Source organism: Myxine glutinosa, chromosome 6, assembly GCF_964187855.1.
Source record: "Myxine glutinosa chromosome 6, kmMyxGlut1.1, whole genome shotgun sequence".
Classification (NCBI taxonomy): Eukaryota; Metazoa; Chordata; class Myxini; order Myxiniformes; family Myxinidae; genus Myxine; species Myxine glutinosa.
In genome coordinates this window covers 473,950-493,827 of record NC_136266.1, presented here as the reverse complement: position 1 = coordinate 493,827, position 19,878 = coordinate 473,950, and the positions used below count along the sequence as shown (strand labels likewise).

At 48.5% G+C, this 19,878-nt stretch overlaps 1 protein-coding gene across 12 annotated transcripts in view; it reads left to right on the top strand.

The window, feature by feature from the left end:
• The window catches only part of RIMBP2 (RIMS binding protein 2), a 716,511-nt gene that overhangs the window by 409,180 nt on the left and 287,453 nt on the right, over nucleotides 1-19,878 (top strand). The gene's annotated exons all lie outside the window — the stretch shown is intronic.

The following is a 19,878-nucleotide window of genomic DNA, read 5'->3' as shown; positions in this document are numbered from 1 at the left end:
CGTTTTCATAAAAGGTGCAACAGAAAAGTTTATTTTGTGCATAACCAAAAGAATGATTACCATGTTGAGATACATGGATTTGAAGGAACATTAATACGATTTGTTAATTAAATTTCATGTTGGAAGTATATTTAAAATATCATTTTAAAAATTGTTACACCCACCCCAAAACGGAAAATTTGACAAAATTACAAAATATTTTTGAAAATCATTTAAAATTTTCACTTTTTTTTTTCAATTAAAAAAATATATTATTGCTTGTGTTTTTTATGCTTCACAGTTAAATGAATCCAATGTCCAAACAATTCATTCAATTATTCAGATTTATTATTTGAGACAAATCACACTCCAGGATATCATGGAAATATGTTCATCTAACACATGTCGGTTGGGTAAAGTCGGTTGGGTATGTCAGTTGGGTATAGGCATATATAGATTTAGGTAGATCTGCATAGGTATGCTTCGTCTGTCATGCTAGAGAATCTCACCTGCAATAAGTTCTGTGTTTAGCCCGGTTTGTCGGATTAAGTGTGTACCTGTGATCATACAAGGATGATCGTATTATAAATAGTTATAGGGACTAAGATAATTCCCCTGTGTGTCAGACCTGGTGATCATACCTGTGTCCCTTATGGCAGCGCACTCTTGTAGACATTAGATAGGCCCATTAGTGCACCCCATTAATTAAATCCCCCCTTACAATGACTGACGATAAAACTGACCGGAAGAAAAAGGCAGGAAGCGGCCGCGTACAACGGCACCATGGAAGACAAACATCGTGCAGGTGGGCAATAGCCACGCCCAGAGGGGCTCTTGATTCGCCTGGGGGAGGGGCGAGCAACAAACACCACACCGATTGGCAGAGTAGTGGAGGACTTGCGATTGGTCAAAGGAAGGGCAGAGAGCTTCTCCGTGACTGGGGGTGAGAAAGGTAAAGGAGCGACACACTGATTGGCCACCAACTGATGAGACCACGGCCAATCAGTGCGGAAGGCGCGAACGAACGACCAACAAGCTACACACTGGTTTGAGGACAAGCGCTGGAGACGAAAAAGGGCGCGAAAGGCGACAAGTAAGCGACGCACTGGTTGGAGGGGAAGGAAGCTGACGTCGGAAGACCACCAGTAAAACCTCTCCCTGGCTAGCAGTTTGTCTCTTCCCTTGCCTTCTCGTTCCTGGATTCTTCCTGCCTGGACCTCTCTTCTGCCCGTGATTTTCGTCTCCGTTTGGACCTCTTCTCTGTTTGCTTTTCGTTCCCGGTTGGACCTCTTCCTTTACGATCCGAATTTGCCTGCTTGACGAGGAACCGTGGAGCGACGATCGTGCGAGCGGGGCCTGCCGGGTGGCGTGCACTGAGTAGCGGAGCACGCGAACGAAGCGGACTGAGGCGTTCTTCCCGCCAAGCACGGAGCCGCGTCCGGACGCAAGGTTGGTACTTAGGCAGTTAAGACCGAAAAATAGGGCGTATCGTTCATTTTTTCAGGAAAGCACCAAATTTTGCACAGATGTAGTATGGACCTATACAATTGTTTTCCTGAGGGGCGCCCAAAAATTCAGAACCCCTCGTGGCCGCCATATTGAATTTCAACATGACTGCCCTCTGTGACCTATTTCCCTCAATAACTTCTATACTATGAGCGATAACACCACAGTTCCACTGTCTTACCCCATGTTTTCATGGTCTCTGAATCCAATGGGATCAATTGCATAAAGATTGGCATCCATCATCTTTAATTTCAAGATGGCCGCCATGGTGTTTCCATTTTCCTTGAATCTCTCATAGTATTTTAGGTAAAATTTCAATTCCAAGTGATACACATTGTTTTATTGGTCTCTGATAACAATGGAATGGTATTAATTAATCAAAGTTACACACAGTTGCAGTTTTAACTTAAAATATTGTGGGCACTTGAAAAGTGGAGGCTCTCGCACAGACACGTAGTACTACAAGCACTGTCCATCGCAGTCACACAGTGATGTGCAGGGCAGATTTGCCCTGGAGCATTTACAGTTGCCTTTACAGGCCGACTTACAATGGCAGCTTGTAAGCTCTGAACATGCCTCCTGTATCAGTGGTATTGTGGTCCAAATTTGTGTCCAAGAAGTCCCTGTTTTCATCCAGCCCCAATCAGCTGGTGATGGAAGTTCTGGGTAGGGCACAAGTGCCTGACTCCATACGTGTCCAGCCTGAAAACATGCACGTTTTAGGTGTTGTTCGAAGGCGTCTGCTGTTGGGGGAATGTGATCAATTGTTCTTGCCTTCTTCGTGAACAAGTGTCGGTGCATGTCATTCACTGTCTTTATCTCGGTAGTCCGGTCATAGAGGATGGCAACATATCTTTCTAGACTCGGACTTCCTGCGGCCAAGGCCGGTGGCAATTTTATGGATGGCAAGGTAGCGGTAGCTTTTACCAGTGCCAATGGCAATCCAGAGTTCCTTCACACTGTGTGACTGATAGGTAAAGTAGTGTGCTATTGCCAAGACCACAATAATCAGAATCTACAGTTCGAATCAATACCCGTTTTCTCCCCTTTTTCACGGCATCCAGGACATTTTTTTTGGATTTTTTGAATTTTCTGAATTTTTGGGGGCCCCTCAGGAAAACAATTGTATAGGTCCATACTACATCTGTGCCAAATTTGGTGCTTTCCTGAAAAAATGAACGATGCTTCCCCTTAACTGCCTAACTATGGGGCCTGGACAACAGCATTCAGATAAGACGCACCACAATTCCACAACACGACAAAACATTTATTTTATTCATCGTCTCCCATTGTTTCATATCTGAAGTCTGTGTGGGGACGTCCCAATTTAGGATTTAGTTTTTATCGTCGGTTCCTTGTCCCGCTATTTATTAAATAAATCCTTTCATTATTTTCCCCTGTACATTTCACATTCGTTTTCGGTTTGAATTATTTCCCTCAGGTTGAAGACATCAGACAGTGAAGGTAAGCGGCATTGTTCATTCCGCCTCAGGTATGATCCGCCATCAATTGCGAAATCCTCGTTAAGCTTGATACATCCGTGGTGACGCTCGGTTTGTCGGATTAACTGAGCCAACTACACGACAATATTTTCGCAATCCAATTACAATTAATACGTAAGGTTATACATTCGATACATATGTCTCAAAGAAACTCCCTCTTACCTACTAAGAATCACCGTTCTGCTTCAGCTCATAGCATTCAAGGTCTTCTCATTCACCCGCACGACAGGCCTTAAATAGCCTCAAGCCCAACACGGATGATGCCAAAAGTCCCTCTTATTCTTCATATTCACCACACTACTGTACAAAATCGGCTGTCCCACTAAGTTGATCAACATCATCAGAACCTTCCACGATGGCATGGTTGCTCGTGTGAGGGACAGCGGATGCACTTCTTAGTTATTTCCTGTTACCATCAGCACAAAGCAAGGCTGTGTCCTAGCTTCCCTATTATTTAGCTTTGTGTTTTCCTCAATGCGTCCTGATGCCTTCGATGACTGCAACCCCGGGGAGTGATGATCCAGTTTCGCACTGACGGTAGTGTCTTTAATTTGTAGCATCTGAAGGCCAAGTCCAGAATCACGGAAATGTTGCTCCATGATCTACTTTTAGCCGATGACTGCGCTCTCTTCAGTCATAATCTCAAAGAAATGCTATTTATTATCAACTCTTTTGCGCAATCTGCTCATCTCTGTGGCCTTACGATTAGTCTCAAGGAGACCGAGGCTATGCTTCAGCCGAGACCAGAAGGTGCGTATCCCGTCCCATTCATTATCATCGATGACACGCCACTCAATGTTGTAGATAAGTTCTGCTACCTTGGAGGGGTCCTCTCTCAAAATGTAATGATTGATGACGAAGTAACATCAAGACTCGGTAAAGCATGTGTGTCCTTTGGAAGATTGACACAATGACACATCACCTTTGGCATGAATGTAGCATTCACCTGAACACCAAGATCAGTGTCTATCGTACCGTTGTCTTATCAACACACCTGCATGGATGTGAATCCTGGACACCCTACCATCGCCATATCAAACACCTTGATCAATTCCATATGTGATGCCTTCGCAAGATTATTGGCATCACCTGGCGAGACAGAATACCTAACACCTCAATCCTAGACCGTTGTCATATCGATGCAAGCCCATCCTCACTGGTCTGGAGACCTCACACACATGGAAGACCATAGAATCCCAAGAGTGCTTTCCTATGGACAACTTAAATTTGGTAAACGGTCACGTGGTGCACAAAGAAAGCGTTTATAAGGATGTCCTTAAGTCTACACTCAAGTATTGTGCCATCCCAGTTGTCAACTAGGAACATCAGGCCACAAACAGGTCAGCTTGGCACAACATTTGCCGCAAAGGCCTGGACCACTTTGAATCTGGAAGGTTTGCTATTGAGAGGCAGCGGAGGCAAAAACGGAAAACCTGCCAACATCCATCTCTGCAAGGATCAGTCTATACCTGCAATGTTTGTGCTGCGCGAGTTGAGCAGGGAAAGTTTCCGCTGCCTCATGGTCCACTGAAACACGCTTTTTGTGAGGTTCACATTGTGGAGACCGTACCGCTTCTTGGAGCAGTCAAACCATCCTTTGCAACTCCGTATAGACTGGGGCCACTCATACCCACACCAATATAAGTGCATCGCTCGTACCCGCATCATTTGTGTTTGCAGCACCACCCATGCCAATCTGATGATCGTACATGCGCTTTGCCTTATCACGAATCAGAGGTCAACTTAAAGGCATGTTCTTCTGGGCATTGTTTTCTGACAACACATTAAATGCCTTCTCCATTGTTGTCTATGTGAACGTTCCTGACCTGGGTAACCACTTTGGTGCTGGGTGCTGAGCTAACCATGATACTTTCACGAATCGCATTGTCCTTTTTTTATGTAACGGACAGTCGACCCATTCACGCCATAATGCCTGCCCACAGAGGTTGCACTCACACCTCTTGATAGAGGTCTAGTAGCTCCACTTTTTGGCTCAGGCTCATGACTTTTTTCTGCTTCTTAGGAGCAGACACCTCTCCTGCAATACTTGCGTTTCAGACCCATGGTTTAACAGAGTCCATGAGCGCAAGAAATCACAGCAGTTCAAGGCAGCGGGAAGAGAAGAAAGAATAAGACAAAGGACATGCTGCACATAAGTAACCATGCAGGGGATTGTGGGTTGATGGAGGAGGGGTGGCTAATGTGACCATTGTCTGTGGGGGGTAGTGGAGGGAGATGGTGGCAGGGGATGGTTTATGCGTGTGTAGAGCTGCTTTATGTGCAGCTGGTGCAAGATGGTTTTTGTGCTTCTTTATCCATGCGGCTGGTGGGAGATGATTTATCCATGGCTGGTGGGAAATGGTTTATGCATGGTGGAGAGGTGGCTTATGTGTGCATAGCGCTGCTTTATCTGTGGGTGGTGGGAGATGATTTATGCGTGGCTGGTTGGAGATGGTTTATGCATGGTGGGGAGGTGGCTTCTGTGGGCGTTGCGCTGCTTTATCTGTGGGTGGTGGGAGATGATTTATGCGTGGCTGGTTGGAGATGGTTTATGCATGGTGGGGAGGTGGCTTCTGTGGGCGTAGCGCTGCTTTATCTGTGGGTGGTGGGAGATGATTTATGCGTGGCTGGTTGGAGATGGTTTATGCATGGTGGGGAGGTAACTTATGTGGGCGTTGCGCTGCTTTATCTGTGGGTGGTGGGAGATGATTTATGCGTGGCTGGTTGGAGATGGTTTATGCATGGTGGGGAGGTAGCTTATGTGGGCGTAGCGCTGCTTTATCTGTGGGTGGTGGGAGATGATTTATGCGTGGCTGGTTGGAGATGGTTTATGCATGGTGGGGAGGTGGCTTATGTGGGCGTAGTGCTGCTTTATCCATGGCTGGTAGGAGATGGTTTGTGCTTGGTGGAGAGGTGGCCTATGTGTGCATAGCGCTGCTTTATCTGTGGGTGGTGGGAGATGATTTATGCGTGGCTGGTTGGATATGGTTTGTGCTTGGTGGGGAGTTGGCTTATGTGGGCGTAGCGCTGCTTTATCCGTGGCTGGTAGGAGATGGTTTGTGCTTGGTGGAGAGGTGGCTTATGTGTGCGTAGCGCTGCTTTATCTGTGGCTGGTGGGAGATGGTTTATGCATGGTGGGGAGGTGGCTTATGTGTGCGTAGCGCTGTTTTATTTGTGGCTGGTTGGAGATGGTTTATGCATGGTGGGGAGGTGGCTTATGTGTGCGTAGCGCTGCTTTATCCATGGCTGGTAGGAGATGGTTTATGCATGGTGGGGAGGTGGCTTATGTGTGCATAGCGCTGCTTTATCTGTGGCTGGTGGGAGATGGTTTATGCGTGGTGGGGAGGTGGCTTATGTGTGCGTAGCGCTGCTTTATTTGTGGCTGGTGGGAGATGGTTTATGCGTGGTGGGGAGGTGGCTTGTGTGTGCGTAGCGCTGCTTTATTTGTGGCTGGTGGGAGATGATTTATGCATGGTGGGGAGGTGGCTTATGTGTGCGTAGCGCTGTTTTATCTGTGGCTGGTTGGAGATGGTTTATGCATGGTGGGGAGGTGGCTTATGCGGGCGTAGCGCTGCTTTATCCATGGCTGGTAGGAGATGGTTTATGCATGGTGGGGAGGTGGCTTATGTGTGCATAGCGCTGCTTTATCTGTGGCTGGTGGGAGATGGTTTATGCGTGGTGGGGAGGTGGCTTATGTGTGCGTAGCGCTGCTTTATCTGTGGCTGGTGGGAGATGGTTTATGCATGGTGGGGAGGTGGCTTATGGGTGCGTAGCGCTGCTTTATTTGTGGCTGGTGGGAGATGGTTTATGCGTGGTGGGGAGGTGGCTTGTGTGTGCGTAGCGCTGCTTTATCTGTGGCTGGTGGGAGATGGTTTATGCGTGGTGGGGAGGTGGCTTATGTGTGCGTAGCGCTGCTTTATCTGTGGCTGGTGGGAGATGGTTTATGCGTGGTGGGGAGGTGGCTTATGTGTGCGTAGCGCTGCTTTATCTGTGGCTGGTGGGAGATGGTTTATGCGTGGTGGGGAGGTGGCTTATGTGTGCGTAGCGCTGCTTTATCTGTGGCTGGTGGGAGATGGTTTATGCGTGGTGGGGAGGTGGCTTGTGTGTGCGTAGCGCTGCTTTATCTGTGGCTGGTGGGAGATGGTTTATGCGTGGTGGGGAGGTGGCTTATGTGTGCGTAGCGCTGCTTTATCTGTGGCTGGTGGGAGATGGTTTATGCGTGGTGGGGAGGTGGCTTATGTGTGCGTAGCACTGCTTTATCTGTGGCTGGTGGGAGATGGTTTATGCGTGGTGGGGAGGTGGCTTATGTGTGCGTCGGGCTGCTTTATCTGTGGCTGGTGGGAGATGGTTTATGCGTGGTGGGGAGGTGGCTTGTGTGTGCGTAGCGCTGCTTTATCTGTGGCTGGTGGGAGATGGTTTATGCGTGGTGGGGAGGTGGCTTGTGTGTGCGTCCGGCTGCTTTATCTATGGCTGGTGGGAGATGGTTTATGCGTGGTGGGGAGGTGGCTTATGTGTGCGTAGCGCTGCTTTATCTGTGGCTGGTGGGAGATGGTTTATGCATGGTGGGGAGGTGGCTTATGTGTGCGTCGGGCTGCTTTATCTGTGGCTGGTGGGAGATGGTTTATGCGTGGCTGGTTGGAGATTGTTTATTCATGGCTCCTGGGAGATGGTTTATGCGTGGGTGGTAGGAGATGGTTTATGCGTGGTGGGGAGGTGGCTTATGTGTGCGTAGCGCTGCTTTATCCATGGCTGGTAGGAGATGGTTTATGCGTGGTGGGGAGGTGGCTTATGTGTGCGTAGCGCTGCTTTATCCATGGCTGGTAGGAGATGGTTTATGCGTGGTGGGGAGGTGGCTTATGTGTGCGTAGCGCTGCTTTATCTGTGGCTGGTGGGAGATGGTTTATGCGTGGTGGGGATGTGGCTTGTGTGTGCGTAGCGCTGCTTTATCTGTGGCTGGTGGGAGATGGTTTATGCGTGGTGGGGAGGTGGCTTGTGTGTGCGTCGGGCTGCTTTATCTGTGGCTGGTGGGAGATGGTTTATGCGTGGCTGGTCGGAGATTGTTTATTCATGGCTCCTGGGAGATGGTTTATGCGTGAGTGGTAGGAGATGGTTTATGCATGGCTGCTGGGAGATGGTTTATGTGTGGCGGGTAGGAGATGGTTTATGCGTGGGTGGTAGGAGATGGTTTATGCATGGCTGCTGGGAGATGGTTTATGTGTGGCGGGTAGGAGATGGTTTATGCATGGCTGCTGGGAGATGGTTTATGTGTGGCGGGTAGGAGATGGTTTATGTGTGACGGGTACGATATGGTTTATGTGTGGTGGGTAGGTGGCTTATGTGTGCGTAGCGCTGCTTTGTCTGTGGCTTCTGGGAGATGGTTTATCTGTGGCTGCTGGGAGATGGTTTATGCATGGTGGAGAAGTGGCTTATGTGTGCGTAGAGATAGGTTATGGTTTTCTTTGTTGTGTTTTTTATACCTGGGCTAAGTCTCTTAATAGAGCTGACACACACACACACACACACACACACACACACACACACACACACACACACACACACACACACACACACACACACACACACACAGAGACATGCTGATGAGACAAACATTTTACACAGCCACTAAGCTTGGGTGAAGTGCCGTCACTTCCCGGGATACTCTGGTTACCAGCGATGTCACGACAAGGGCGCCGCTTTTCTCACCGTACTCACTGGGGCATTTCCTCAAGAGGAATTTCCTCCTCCCAATGGATGCTAACCGACGGGGATTGTCCATGCTCTATCTTTTTCATGCAAGGAAGCAGTCCGTACCATTTTTATTAAAGACTTTGGTTTGACCTGAACTGGTCCAAACCGGATGGGTGTGTTTTAGGAGACACCATCTCTTTCCTGTATGGCTGTTGGCTCCCTACAGGAGCTCATCCGCCCTTTGCCAGGTGTTGTTTTTTGTCCTGGCAGGTGTCACTGTCACCCTCCCCACTCGCGAAACCAGTGAGGGGTGTCGGTTTAGTCGCCGACAACCCGACCATGCGGCAGGTTGAACAGTTTTCCGGTACTTCTGGTATGGATATAAATTCCAGTACTGAGATTTTGTGACATGCTGGTAAGGACTCCAGTTAGGAACAAGGTAAACAGAGTGGGTGCTAACACACAACCCTGTTTCACTCCATGGCATATACCAAACTAGTCAGTGACATTACTTTCCACAAAGACTCTGCCAATCATACCATCATGGAACTCTTTCATGATCTTTATGAAATGATCTGGACAGCCATAGATCTTAAGTATCTTCCAGAAGGTTTCCCTGTCCACAGTGTTGAATACTTTTGAAAAGTCGACAAATACAAACTATAAGTCATCATGCTGTTCTATGGCTTTTTCCTGCAGTCGTCGAACCGTGAATATCATATCATTTGTTGATCTTCCAGCACGGAACCACATTGACTTTCAGGGATGACACGTTCTGAGATGACTCTCAATCTATCTAGGAAGATTTTGGCTAGATTCTTTCCTGCAATTGACAGTAAGGATCTGCCACGATGGTTTTTGCAGTCTGTCCCATCCCCCTTCCGTTTGTAGATAGTGATGATGAGTGCGTCCTTGTTGTCATGCGGGAGCTTTTCTTGTCCCAGCATGTATTGTAGAATGTGAGGAGCTTTGATCTGAGCTCAGGGCCACCGTGCTTAAACACTTCTGGTGGAATTCCATCAGTTCCTGATGATGTTCCACATCTAGTTACCTTGATAGATTTGTCAATGTCATTTGCACTTATTAGCAAACTCATTTCTTCTGGCATGGGTAGCTGTTTGAGGTGGTTTTAAGGATTTGGACTGACATTTGCATCTTTATTCAAAAGAGTAGAGAAATGCTCTTTCCAATGGTCAATGATATCACGTTTATCCGGTTTTTTTTTTTTTTGTATACAAGATCGAGGCTCGTGAAAGAGCTAACATTAATCACACAAAAAGTCAAACCGACACACAAAACACAAAATAAGGGGAATGGTAGACAAAGATGGGGAGAGAGGGGGAAGGACACAAACACAACATTTGAGCACAGGGACATCGAGAGCTCTGTGGGAGGAAGAGGGCTTGGGGGGACGTGGGAGAGGTATAAAACATATGGACACTGCAAGGACTTCCAGGAAAGAAGTTTGGAATTTCAAAAAAGTGTATCTGGGGTGAAAATTAGCGGGGGTAGAAAAGATCAAGGTTTTGGATGGGGGAAGATAAGAGATGGTGGTGAACAGCTGTTTTAAAGACCTGGAGGGAGGATTGGGATTGAAGGGAGTGGGGGAGTTTGTTTCAGAGGCAGGAGAAAAGAGGAATGAAGGAGTGAAGGTGAGCAGAGAGTCTTGATTTTGGCAGTTTAACCATAAGAGTGTTGCTGGCAGATCTTGTGCGACCTGTAGGAATATTTGGGGGACAGAGCACAGAGAGAGCTGGGGGAGCAAGGCCGGAGAGGAGTCCGTAGAAGACAGAAAGACCACCAAACCTAAAATCCTGCTCTGCCGCTCTATCTCACCCTCTCTCTGTTCTTTTCACCCTATCTTTTGCTCAAGGTCATCTGCCAGCATCCTGGAAATCAGCAAACATTACCGCTTTACACAAAAAAGGTGCAAAAACAGATCCTTGCAACTACAGACCAATCAGCCTGCTCCCAATTATCAGCAAAGTCATGGAATCCATCATTGCTTCGGATATGAAATCTTTCCTCTTCTCCAATGGCTTGATCTCTGATCATCAATTTGGTTTCAGACCAGGTCATTCTACTCTGGACATGCTGCTTCTGCTGTCTCAACAATGGATGGAGGTCCTCAATGCCAAACAGGAAATCAGAGCTGTCTCCCTTGACATATCACGGGCCTTTGGTACGGTCTGGCACCCAGCTCTGCTCACCAAACTCTCGTCCTATGGTATCCATGGAAATCTCCATGCATGGCTTGCGGACTTCCTCTCTGGTCGTAGTCAACGTGTGGCCCTGAATGGATTTCTCTCATCTCCCCTTCCCGTTCAGGCTGGAGTTCCCCAAGGCAGTGTGCTGGGCCCTGTGCTTTTTCTGGTCTTTATCAATGATCTCTCCGACTCTCTGGAAAATCCTCTGTATCTCTTTGCTGATGACTCCACTCTCTGCCGCTCCATTCCTCTTCCCTCAGATCGGCAGTCTGCAGCCTCCTCACTCTCTGAAGACCTGGACAAAATCACAGACTGGTCAAACATGTGGAACATGTCTTTCAATCCTGACAAATCTCACACTCTTACTATGTCTCTCCGAAAAGATCGACTGGACAACCCTCCCATCTACTTTCTCAACAATCCTCTCCAAGAAGTTCTGTCGCTCAAGCTTTTGGGTCTCACCATCTGCCATGATCTTTCTTGGGAAAACCACATTTCCAAGCTGGCCTCCAAAGCCAGTCGCCGACTGGGCATCCTCCGTCGTGCGAAGTCCTTCCTAGGCACACCTGAGCTCCTCACCACATACAAGGCTTTCATCCGCAGCTCAATGGAATACTGTTATCCCCTATGGGCTGGTGCTCCTGCCTCACACCTGGCTCGGCTTCACGCTGTTGAATCCATAGCTTTCAGAATCATTGGAATCTCCCGCGATGAAGCTATCTCTGAGGGCCTTTCACTCACTCACCGCAGGCAGGTAGGTGGTCTTTCTGTCTTCTACCGACTCCTCTCCGGCCTTGCTCCCCCAGCTCTCTCTGCGCTCTGTCCCCCAAATATTCCTACAGGTCGCACAAGATCTGCCAGCCACCCTCTGATGGTTAAACTGCCGAAATCTCGGCTCTCTGCTCACCTTCACTCTTTCATTCCTCTTTTCTCCCGCCTCTGGAACAAACTCCCACACTCACTTCAATCACACTCCTCCCTCCAGGTCTTCAAAACAGCTGTTCACCACCATCTCTTATCTTCCCCCATCCAAAACCTTGATCTTTTCTACCCCCACTAATTCACCCCAGATCCACCTTGTTTGAAATTCCAACTTCTTTCCTGGAAGTCTTGGCAGTGTCCATATGTTTTATACCTCTCCCACCGCCCCCCCCCCCTTCCCATGCCTCCCCCCCAAAGCCCTCTCCCTCCCACAGTTCTCTCGATGTCTCCATGTCTCTCGGTCCCTGCTCTCAAATGTTGTGTTTGTGTCCTTCCCCCTCTCTCCCCATCTTGTCTACCGCTCCCGATGTTATTTGTTTTGTATGTCTGTTTGTCTTTCTGTGTGATTAATGTTCGCTCTTTCACGAGCCTGGATCTTGTATGCAAAAAAAAAAAAAATAAAAAAAAAAAAATAACAAAACCTGCCTGTGGTGAGTGAGTGAAAGGCCCTCGGAGATAGCTTCATCGCAGGAGATTCCAATGATTCTGAAAGCTTTGGTTTCAACAGCGTGAAGCCAAGCTAGGTGTGAGGCAGGAGCACCGGCCCAGAGGGGGGAACAGTATTCCATTGAGTTGCGGATGAAAGCCTTGTATGTGGTGAGGAGCTCAGGTGTGCAAAGGAAGGACTTCGCATGACGGAGGATGCCCAGATGGCGTCTGGCTTTGGAGGCCAGCTTGGAAATGTGGTTTTCCCAAGAAAGGGAAAATTCAGAATCATTGGAATCTCCCGCGATGACGCTAACTCCGAGGGCCTTTCACTTAATCACCGCAGGCAGGTTGGTGGTCTTTCCGTCTTCTACCGACTCCTCTCCGGCCTTGCTCCCCCAGCTCTCTCTGGGCTCTGTCCCCCAAATATTCCTGCAGGTCGCACAAGATCTGCCTGCAACCCTCTTATGGTTAAACTGCCAAAATCAAGACTCTCTGCTCACCTTCACTCCTTCATTCCTCTTTTCTCCCACCTCTGGAACAAACTCCCTCACTCTCTTCAATCCCACTCCTCCCTCCAGGTCTTTAAAACGGCTGTTCACCACCATCTCTTATCTTCCCCAATCCAAAACCTTGATCTTTTCTACCCCCGCTAATTTCACCCCAAATCCACTTTTTTGAGGTGACTTTTGACTTCTTTCCTGGAAGTCCTTGGTGTCCTTGCGATTTATACCTATCCTGCCTCCCCCCAGGCCCTCTCCCTCCAAAAACATCTCCCGATGTCCCTGCTCTCAAATGCTGTGTTTGTGTGCTTCCTCCCCTTCTCTCCCCATCTTGTCGACCGCTCCCCTTTTTATATACTTTGTTTGCTTGATTGTTTGATTTATTTGTTTAATAAATGTTAGCTCTTTCACGAGCCTCGACTCTGTACACACAAAAAAAAAAAGGTCATGGCAGATAGTGAGACCCAAAAGCTTGAGCGACAGAACTTCTTGGAGAGGATTGTTTTTGGAAAGTGGATGGGAGTGTTTTCCAGTCGGTATTTTCGGAGAGACATAGCAAGAGTGTGAGATTTGTCAGGATTGAAAGACATGTTCCACTTGTTTGACCAGTCTGTGATTTTGTCCAGGTCTGCAGAGAGTGAGGAGGCTGCAGACTGCCGATCTGAGGGATGAGGAATGGAGCGGCAGAGAGTGGAGTCATCAGCAAAGAGATAGAGAGGATTTTCCAGAGAGTCGGAGAGATCATTGATGAAGACCAGAATTAGCACAGGGCCCAGAACACTACCTTGGGGAACTCCAGCCAGAACAGGAAGGGGAGATGAGAGAAATCCATTCAGGGCCACACGTTGACTACGACCAGAGAGGAAGTCCGCAAGCCATGCGAGGAAATTTCCATGGATACTGTCATGAAATTGTACCTAAGTTGAACCCAGGTGTGATGCTCTCACTAACCACTGAGAGGCGTCTATAAGAACTCGGACGACTGCTGCTCCGGCACACTCCTGTGACATTTAATCTAAGACGTGTAGACTCGGATGGTGCGTATACGTAGATAATCTAGGCTTGCTTGCATTGATTGATATTACTGAACTTTCTTTATGATTCCATGATCCTGATATATTGCATGATTGTATTTCTACAGGATATTGCCAGAGATCGAATTGTCATTAAACCTACCTGCAGGACAATGTTGTGGAACTGATTGATTTCCACTACAATTTAGGACAATTCGCATCACGAGCCGGGCAAATCGACCTGGGATGCTGTCGATTTCCGCAGAAGTAACACGTTGCGTTACGTCCGGGCTTTGGTCCCGCAGCTGCGGCGGCTGTCAAGCCCGGATCTGGGTCTTCCTCGGGAGCGGCCGGGGATTCCAGCAGAGATGCCGTGTCTGCATCCGCTTCCTCGGCGGTAGCTCTCTGGTCGAGCTTGTCGAGACGTCCCCGCTGTGACGTATGAGTGTTCATACGCGTCGGATTGTTCCCTAGCCTGGGTGTAGACGTGAGCTAGCCGTAATGCTTCAGCGAGCGTCAGGTCTTCAGCTTCAAGAAGTCTTTGTCTGTCGGTTGAGGGGCTGAGTCCTGAGACGAAAGAATCGCGTACAAGATCATCTTGTACTTGGTCATGTGTACGTACCACCGGAGCACTATCGGCAAGCAGACGTGGTAGCTCTTGAGCGAAATGTGACAGGGTCTCCGTGGGCTGTTGTTTCCGTATTGCGAGCAGGTGCCGGAAATAAACCGCACTTCGTTTCTTGATGTAAATTAGCTTTAGCTCCGTCACTGCGGCATCGAACGTCACGCACTGTTCGATCGCCCGGTAAATGTTATGATGCACTTTTGTCTGGAGCACCTCTAATTTCGGTTCATCAGAGATAGCGGTTTCCTGGGCCTTGAAATGATTATCCAAGATCTTCAACCAATGCGTCAGCTCCGAGCCCGAATCCGCTGCTTGCGCGTCAGCGGCGAATAGCGGCACCTGAATCATTCTGTGTCCCGCCATATCACTCACGGTCGCCTCTTGTTCTCCTTAGCGATGATGTCATCCATAGTCCTCTGAAAACACGCGACCCTGTTCCTGACCCCAAAAGGCAGCCGGGTGAACTGGTATAACCTTTGACCCAATTCAAATGCGGTATAGATACGGTCGGCCTCGGAGATGCTGATTTGATGATACGCACTACGCAGATCGAGAGTGCTGTAGACCAGTACTGGGCCACCTGTCAAACCAGGGAGTCCATCCCCGCAAGGGGGTAGGCGTCCAGCTGTGTAAATCGATTAATCGTCTGCAAATAGTCAATTACGATGCGTTTGCGATGCGCTTCACTGCGTACCACCAGGACCTGGGCCCGCCACGGCGACCGACTAGGTTCTATGATACCTTCCTTTAAGAGCTGGGCCGTTTCCTCCACAATGAATTGCGCGTCAGCTCGTGAGTAGCGTCGTGATTTTACCGCTACAGGTGTGCAGTCCGTGGTCATATTGGGGAACAGCGAAAGCGACTCAATTTCCATCCCTGCAAGAGCGCACACAGCGAGCATATCAGTACCACCAAATTCCATTTCCAACCGTCCATGTCGCTTAAGAAAATCATGTCCTAGCAAGACATATGCACATAATGCTGGTAAGACCATGAGATCCACATCCAAGAATATTCGTCCCTTAATCACTAGCTTCAATCGACATTCCCCTTTTGTGCTGAGCCTAAGCCCTTATGAAGCCATAAAGATCCTGCGTCTTGTCCCTAGGATCGGCCATCCATGTTTCTGCACCAGTCGATAATCAACATAACTATCAGTAGACCCTGTATCGATTAAAGCCCGAGCAAAAGTTCCTTCGATCATAAGTGCGATAATAGCCTGAGCCAGGCCAGGTGGTCCTGCAGGTAACGAGCCATCCAGGCGAGTCGGTCGCGCCTCGCGCGTGGATCCCACGCCAGCTAAAGTTTTCCATGCCGCCATAGCTTGTAGGTCGTAGGGGCAGCCTCCGGATGGCGCTCGTGTCACGCGTGAAGTTTCAGAGCCAACATGAGACGTTGGGATGCCGGCCAAGGACGGTCGTTCCGCGTTCTGTCGTGTTTGCGCCACTTGTTTTGACGGCGTGATGAATCCCACCAAGGTCGAGCGCGCAGCCAGGGGCCCACGAGGAGGTGCGATTCTCATCAAAGTCGGGCGAGGCACCTGGCTCTTTGCTCGGCCCACTGGCTCGGTGATAAGCACATTCATTGTCGAGCGCATTCGTTTGCCCCGCGCAGCCTTTCGGCAAACCTTTGCAATATGCCCTTTAGTTGAGCACAAATGACAAATCGCATCATGATGCCAAAAAGGAAGCGTACGCGATCGTCGAGTCGATTAGGCGATGGCATCCCTATTTGCTCGGACGATGCTTCCAAATCATCACGGACCAACAGAGCATTGCGTTTAGGTACGGCACTCTGCATGCTCAACGCATTAAGAATGAGAAAATCACTCGCTGGCGCATCGAACTCGCCGATTTCTGCTACACCATCAAATATCGCCCGGGGAGGGATAACCTGGTTGCCGACGCTTTATCGCAGCCGGCAACGTGTGCGGTTGCCGACGCTTTGTCGGGGCCGGCAACGTGCTTTGCACGACACTCTGTGTCATCCTGGGGAATCCGGCCTACGTGCATGCTGATCGAGTTGCGGTGTTCCTGTCCCAGGAAGTGAGGAGCCTCTTACTTCAGCATAATGTCGCTTCTACCTATACCACCCCGTATAGACCACAGGCGAATGGGCAGGTCGAACGCTTCAATGGGATTATATGGAGGGCCGTCACGCTAAGTCTTAGGTCCCTCGGCCGGGGCCTAGATAAATGGGTTTGGTCGTTACCTGCGGCGCTGAACTCAATCAGAGCTTTACTATGTGCAGCCACCAACCAGACTCCTCACGAACGGATGTTTCATCACCCGAGGAGCTTGGGGGGTATCCGATCTTTACCTAGTTGGCTCGCTGAGCCCGGGCCAGCCTACCTCAAACGTGCTGTTCGCACGAGCAAGTATGATCCACTAGTGGATAAGGTGCAGGTACTCCAGACTAATCCCGAGCATGCCCGCATGTTGATGGCCGATGGACGCGAGTCCACTGTCTCTGTACGTCACCTGGCCCCTTGCGGGGCCATCGACCCTTGCGGGGACATCGACGAACCAATTTACGAGTCTATGGACTCTTCCGTGGCTCTGCCTATGGAACATCTGCCATCCCTCCCGTTGCAAAATACCCCTCTGCCTGTAGGCACTGTGGTGCCCCCTCCGTCGCCTGCCTCAGGCGGCTACTCTGACGCGGGGGACTCCGGGCTTGGGGATGTAGTACCCGGTAGTTTCCGGACCCGTGCTGGCAGGGAAATCCACCGCCCTGATCGCTACGGATGGACCGACTGACATGGACTGACATCGCTACTCTACCAATGATACTGCATGCTTGATTCCTGCCTAGCGGAAGTGTAGATCTAACGGCGGGGAGAATGTAATGAAATTGTACCGAAGTTGAACCCAGGTGTGATGCTCTCACTAACCACTGAGAGGCGTCTATAAGAACTCGGACGACTGCTGCTCCGGCACACTCCTGTGACATTTAACTAAGACGTGTAGACTCGGATGGTGCGTATACGTAGATAATCTAGGCTTGCTTGCATTGATTGATATTACTGAACTTTCTTTATGATTCCATGATCCTGATATATTGTATTTGTACAGGATATTGCCAGAGATCGAATTGTCATTAAACCTACCTACAGGACAATGTTGTGGAACTGATTGATTTCCACTGCAGATACCATAGGAGGAGAGTTTGGTGAACAGAGTTGGGTGCCAGACCGTATCGAAGGCACGTGCTATGTCAAGGGAGACAGCTCTGATTTCCTGTGTGGCATTGAGGACCTCCATCCATTGTTGAGGCAGCAGAAGCAACATGTCCAGAGTAGAATGACCTGGTCTGAATCCAAATTGATGATCGGAGATCAAGCCATTGGAATAGAGGAAGGATTTGATATCCGAAGCAATGATGGATTCCATGACTTTGCTGATAATTGGGAGCAGGCTGATTGGTCTGTAGTTGCAAGGATCTGTGTTTGCACCTTTTTTGTGTAAAGCGGTAATGTTTGCTGATTTGCAGGATGCTGGCAGATGACCTTGAGCAAAAGAGAGGGTGAAAAGAACAGAGAGAGGGTGAGATAGAGCGGAAGAGCAGGCTTTTAGGACCCGTGGGCTGATGCCGTCTGGTCCAGTTGCAGAATCAGTGTTGAGGTTTGACAAAAACTTCTCCACCTTGTCATGAGAGAAGGACACAGAGTCGAGGAACAGTTTGGTTCGACTGGGAAAGGTCAGAACAGAGAGAGATGGGTTTGGGACACAAGATTCTGAGGCAAACACAGAGTTGAGGCATTCGGCTTTGTCACGTGCGGTGTCAATTGTGTAGCCATTTGAAGTAAGGGAGGGGATGGAGGGGGAACAAACACCAGAAACGGATTTGACCAGACGCCACCAGGATTTGGAGGAAGGAGACAGGTTTGAGAGTTCAATCTTGAGTGTGGAGAGATAGTGCTTCCTGGCACCCCTGAGGATAGACACACTCTTGTTCTGAGCTTGGTGGAAGGAACTGAGATTGCCTTCAGTTGGATTTGCCTTCCAAGAGGCAAAGGCAAGTTGTTTCAGGGCAACTGCCTCACCACAAGATTCAGTGTACCATGGACGGGAGGAAGGGTAAGACAACTGAAGACGAGATGGGATAAATCTGTGCATGAGAGAGAGCAGTTTGCTTTGGAAGAATTCCCAGGAAGAATTGATGTCAGAGGCAGTAGAGATGGGAGACCAGTCCAGATGATTGATGGCTGCTTGAAGACCGTGCCAGTCGGCCTGAGTGAAATTGCAGACTCGTCGGCGCTGAGGAGGCTCTCTGAGAATGGCCAGAGAGATGTCCACTTTAACAAGAGTTTCACTTTAGTTTTCTTTAGCTTTAGTGTTAGAAGTTGTTTTCCATCTAAACTCTTAAGGGGTAGAATTGTATTTGTTTTGGGGCCATTGATTTCCTTTAGGGAATTGTAAAACCCTTGGGAGTCATTTCTTGCAGCTAAAGTTTCAATCTCTTTTGCCTTGTTTTGCCACCAGGTATCTTTCATAACACCAATTTTCTTTTGAAGCTGTGATTTAGCTGCTTTAAACTTTTCCTCTGATTTGGAAGACAGTCTTTGCAGAGTTTTTGCTTTTGCTGCAGTAACTTTTGTATGCATACATTGTTATCGTCAAACCAGTCCTCATTTTTGCACTGAGGGTACCCAAGAGTGGAATACGCACCGTCGTAGATAGTTTGTTTGAGGGAATTCCACATATCGTTTATTGATTTCTCGTTTGATGGCTTGATAGTTTTTAAAGCTTGTGTGATTGTAGTTTGCAATTGAATTTGAGTCTCCAAGGACTTAGGCTTCTTGACATCGAGCTTTTTAGGTACAGTTGGAGCTATCCTTCTTCTAGGTATGACCACCCGAAAGTCACAGGAAGTTTTTACAAGGAAGTGGTCTGGGCCTCACCTGGCTCTGGTGTTAAAAATGTCTTTCATGTCTTTATGTCGTGTGAGAATGTAATCGAGGAGATAGTCGTGTTTGGATCTTGGGTGTTTCCAGGTATAGTCGTGATTATCAGGCTGATATAAGTGCGTGTTTGTGATAGGAAGCTGCTGTTGAATGCAGAAGCCAAGTAAAAGCTCTTCATTTGCATTGCAGCTTCCTTTTCCGAATTTTCCCAAGGCAGGTCCATAGTTTCTGAAGTAACTTCCAACCCGGACATTCAGATCACCAAGAATGGGGATTTTATCCACTGTAGAAATTGAACATACAACAGTGTTAAGCATCGAATATAATTCTTCCTTAGACTCGTCTGTGTTTGTGATTGTTGGGGCATCGACACTAAGCAATGTAATATAGCGTTGTTTGGAAAGAGAGTCATAGCTGATAGACATAATCGAGTCTGATAGACATAATTCTGTCTGAATGGTTCTTTGGTAATGAGGTAAGTTCGTCAGAAATAGCATTTTTAATAGCAAACGCTACACCTTTTTTATCTTAATTTTCATTTT